A 5,145-nucleotide genomic window follows, 5' to 3' on the forward strand; every position below is an offset into this window, starting at 1 on the left:
TCCTTCTCTCTCCTCCTACTTGTCTCCATCCAGCCCACCTCCAGTGTAGCATGCAAAATAAGCACAATTCTACTAGATTTGGTGTTTATTCTAGGCCTAAACAAGCTATCAAAAGTCTTTTTGCTGGATATCAGTGGGCTTGGTTAGAAGGTGATTTGCCCCAGGGACTCATTCCTAGAATTTCTTAGCATGAGACATTGGACTCAGAAGGTATTATATCTGAAACATACAATTCAGGAGTGGGTAAAATAACTCACTTGGATAGGGCACTACTTTGTCACATGTTTGACTGAGGTTTGAGGCCAGCCCCTACTGCAGTGAAGGAACCTTCAGTATAATGGTTTCTTTACCCCTCGCTCTCTGAAAAAAACATAAACAGAATGTTTCTGTCTACCTCCACCTCACAGCTTCCACCCTAGTATTTAACTCATTTTAACAATACATTAAAAACTAGCTACTTCTCATCTGACCTGCTTGGGTTTCCCATAAGTACCTCCCCATCCCAGCCCTCTATGATCAGCCTGCATTAAGACTCCCTGAGTAAGAAGTCTCTTCAAGGTTCTCTCCACTCTCGTGCATTTTGGAGGTAGTGTTACCTGAGGAGGTAGATGATACCCAGGTGCCCATTCACTCACCTCATTTTCCATGTGATGTCTTTTGGGGGTGGCAGGTGGGGATCATCTGTTGTTCTGAGAAGACTTTGATCCTATCCAAGGCCACACTTTGCCCACACTGACAAGCCACCCGAATTACCTATCTACCACCACCCACCATGAATAAATGAAAAGGCACACACACACGCTTATTATTAAAATGAACTGTTTATATTATCTCAGTTGAGTCAATACATTATAATGTATTAAAATGGAAAGGTACAAAATTGAAATAAATACTTTCTGATTCATGTATAAATCTTTTTTTTTGTCAAGATGACTTTTTATCGTCAGTATATGTCACAAGAAAACATTTAAAATGACATGGAAACAATTGTTCAAATCATGGTGCATGGAGGAAAAGGGAAAGAAAACCACTTTTGGCTTGTTTTGGCATGAGACCTTGAGACAGTTGGGGTTCCCCAAAACCATGTGAAGGGTGGTCAAATTGAAATGATCCAAACAGACTTAAAAAAATAAACAGGCTTTACTTCCCCTCCCCCCAAAGGAAAAACACAACCCTCTTTGTGATGAACCCAGCCACTTCTCGACATGGTCTGCACGTACAGTAGATACATTCACTATTGTCCACGGGAAGACAGCGCTGCCTTGCGTGTTAAAGAGCTTGGTGGAGAGGCTGAAAAAAGATGCTACCACTGAAGGTGAGTGGAAGGTTTGGAGAACAAAAAGTCCAGAGGCTCTGCAAGATGGGTGTTGAGAATGATAGGTGTGGAGGGTCTCCAGAAGGAGAGGTGGACACATGGGGAGTCCAGATCTGAAGTATGGTCGGGCAGGTGGGTGGAAAGGAGGAGGTAAGGAGTAGGGGTGGAAGGATGTGGCATGGGGAGGGGTTTCTCTCTGCCTGCGCAGTTCCAGGTTGGTCCCCAGCCTAGGAACGTTCCTGTCTCAGCAAGAGGCTAAGTCAGCACTTGGGAGACAGGGCTGGGCCTCTTATTTTTAGGCACAGCAGTATTGGGGAGGTGGGAGGGGAGGGGAGCTGGACTGTGAGCCCCTATCAAAGGGCTTTCTCTTCTGATTCTGACTGCTTGTTAGATGGTTATTAAGGCAATAAGGACTTTAGCAAACTAGAAGTTAAGGGCAGCTAAATTCAGTCAGATTGAAGGTAAACAAAAGGCGAGAGGGAGTCCCTTTCTTATCAGCTACCTGTCCCTGGAGCACAGGAGGCCTTACTCCAGAAGCTCTGGATGAATTTACAGTACACAGTGGCGGTGGGGGGGGGGGGGGACTTGCCTTTGGGAGGCTCCCTGGGATAGAAGGCTCAGCCCTGACTTGGGACAACTTGACCCACTTGGGGTAACTTCCCATTCTCCAAGCTTTCTCTCCTTAGAGCATCTCAAGGGAATAGATGGAGACCAAGCCACTGTCCAGGTTCCTGTAGCCTAAGGGTCTTTGCTATCTAGACAGTTTGACTTATCCTCACAACCTTGGCCAGCAGTGATCCTGAGACTCAGCTGGAGAGTAGATCTAGCCTTTGGGTTCTGGAATGTTCCCCTCAATTAGATGGAATGATCACTACAAAGGCCACCGGAATATGAGGTCATGGGAAGGTTGCTGAGTCCCTGGATGGGGCCTGAGGGTACTAAAAGCAGGTCCTTAAACTTGAATCCACTCACAGTGAAGTGTACATAAGTACACACAGCTAAGAGAACCTTTCCTTTGTTCCTTAGGCTGCAGTGGAAGAGATGGAGATGAGGTGCTCTAGAGAGTATAAATCTAGTCAACAGCCTGGCCCTCTGAGAAGAATTCTAAAAAGATGCTGGGTGACTTGACTACCAAGACCCTAGAATTGAAGATCAGGCTCTTGGACAACTGCAGAGAAAAGGAATAAACAAGTATTTCCTCCAACCAAAGAAGCCCATGTGAGCCAAAGAACACAGACAGCTAACCCTTCCATCCTGTAGCATCAGGTTGCAGTATAGATGAGGCTTCCATGGCTTGGAGATACTGTGCCACAATCTCCCAGGACAAGAGGTATCTGTGGGAGTGGGGGGCTGGCTTTAGGGGTTGCTAGTATGGACAAGATGTAGGAGAAAGCAACATTTTCGACATGCCAAGCTAAGACCAATGCACTGTCTGACCTTCCCCTGGTAGAAGTCATCTTGTTTGTGTTCTGAGAAGAGAAAGTGGGTAACATTTTCTCCAAGAATCCAAGAATTATAAGAACAGATGAAGAATAAAGTACACATGATTATCAAGCTGTAGAAGCTTAGTCTCCTCTTACTTGGTCCTGGCGAGTGCTGATCTGTAGGTCTATGGGACTTGCTTGTACTTTATTGTAATGTGTGTTTAAAAACACTTTCTGAAAGTGTTCACAACGCAAGGTCCCTTGGAGTATATCAGACTTAAACACTCATTTTAGAGCTAAGACCCCATAGCTAAGTGCTTAAAGTCCCAGAGGAAATTTAGTTAGACCTAGACCCCAGGGCTCTTTGTGCTGGAATGGAGGATATACAGGGGACTGAATGACTGAATGACAGCTGAGAAGGGTGGAAGGTAAGACACATACCTGTGGTCATTTTAAAAATCTGTTTTGTAATGGCAGATTATTGACTTAGACATTGCAGGTTTTTTTTAGTCTTGTTGTCCTTCATTAGCCCTCAAGAAATATGGATACCAGTTCACTTCCTATTAAAAATCTTAACCTTCTTGGCATGACTGACAGCTAGGTTTGGAAAGTGCTGTATATATATGGGTGTGTACACACTGCCTGCAGTCACTGAGAAAACAGCCTCTGTTCTTTTCCCAGCTTGAGGAAATATCATCTATATTTTATCAACTAAAGGCAGGGGAGGTCTGAGCCACTGCCATAAATCAGGAGAGGAATCTGATTCTGGCGCTGCTTATGTCTAGCTATGTTCTTTGGGTAAATTACTTCATTTTCTCACTGGGCTTTAGTTTGTTCATCTGGAAAAGTAGAAGACTGAACTGTGAACTGAAAGCCTCTCTGACATTTATACTCTGTGGTGTCTGAGACAAGTGTGAGGTATGGGCTGATTCTAGGATCACATAGGTTCTACCAGTCTTCTATCCAAAGGGAGCAAGTCATGAACCAGGATAGCTGAATACATTTTTCTAGTAGGTTCCTTGAAATCCCTGGCTACTGTCAATAATATGTGAGGGGGGCTGAAAAGGTGGAAATCCTGGCTAATGTCACTAATGTGAGTGGAGAGGAAGAAGTTCATTACTCCCATAAATCAATCTGTTCTTGCTGTTCCACTTGGTAAATTCTGATACTGGAAGAGCCAGGCAAGAGAGTGTGTCTGTTAGTCTCTGTGGAATCCTGCCCTTTGCAGTCAGCCTTGACTCTGAGTACAGTAAAAGTGTTGTTCAAATCTACAGAATATTTCCATCTGGGGGCCAGACAGTGGCACACCCGGTTAAGTGCACATAATATGAAGAACAAGGATCTGGATTCAAGCCTCCCGCTGCTCATCTGCAGGTGAAGCAAGTTTGCAGCCCCCCCTCCCTCTCCCTCTCTCTCTCCCTCTTCTCTAAATTTCTCTCTGTCTTATCCAATAAAATGGAAAAAATGGCCACCAGAAGCAGTGGATTCATAGTGCTGGCACTGAGCCCCACTGATAACCCTGGAGGGGAAAAAAAAAAGTTTCCATCTCTTTTGAGAGTTGTCCACTAGCAAGGATCAGTGGCAAGTTCATTGCTCAAGATCACATATGTCCAGTGGGACATATGTACTTGTGAAAAGATAACTGAAGCAGCTGAACTCTGAAGTCCTCCCTTAAAAGAGTGAGAATGGTAGAAACACCTTATTTCTACCTAGTTGATCAAAACCAGTATTTTGTAATAGAGCTAAGGAGCTCAAGACCTCAAATGACCTGCTGTGTCTCCAGATTTGAGAAAGAATGTTGGAGATGGGCGTTCATTTGGAAACACATGTGCTTTTCTGCTTTTGAAAGACCAGTGCTGTCCAAATCATGAATACTGGAAACACAGGCCCTTCTAGTGATCAATGTGTACACTGGTTTCTCACCATGAGGAGAGGAGTCTATCAGAACTTTTGGTGGGACAATATCGAATGGTAAATTCCTTGTATGCCCCAGGAGAACACAAGCGCAGATTCTGACTGGGTTAAAGACTATATGGAGAGGGTAGGGAGATCCAATCCTCACTCCCACCCCCAAAATATTGCCTACCAGTCCCTCCTCCTCCCAAGTTAGGCATCAGATGCAAGAGGTATCTCAAGCTAGAACAGCATGTACCTTTGAAGGTGTGTCATCCATCCCCCTAAGCATCTCTGGATGTCCTATTTTTGTGAGCCTGGTCTCCAAACACAAATCAGAGACAACTCTTAGGTTGTTATAGATCCTCTCTGGCTCCAAGGGCATCAAAGACCTAAGAAAGTGTAGTTACTTCCCCGACCCCAAACATGGCACTCACACATGAAGAGACTGAGGCACAAGGAGATAATATTTTTCTGCAGCTCTCCTGTGGTTCCACTGACACACCTGGAACA

The 5,145-nt window shown here is 44.7% G+C and overlaps 1 long non-coding RNA gene across 1 annotated transcript; it reads left to right on the top strand.

Annotated features, from left to right (window-relative positions):
- The first annotated feature begins 959 nt into the window (after positions 1-959).
- Positions 960-2,869, top strand: LOC132536724 (uncharacterized). Its single transcript, XR_009548214.1, has 2 exons — positions 960-1,315; positions 2,342-2,869. It is a non-coding gene; the product is annotated as an uncharacterized LOC132536724 (long non-coding RNA).
- The last annotated feature ends 2,276 nt before the right edge of the window (positions 2,870-5,145 follow it).

This window comes from Erinaceus europaeus, chromosome 2, assembly GCF_950295315.1.
Source record: "Erinaceus europaeus chromosome 2, mEriEur2.1, whole genome shotgun sequence".
In the NCBI taxonomy this organism is placed as follows: domain Eukaryota; kingdom Metazoa; phylum Chordata; class Mammalia; order Eulipotyphla; family Erinaceidae; genus Erinaceus; species Erinaceus europaeus.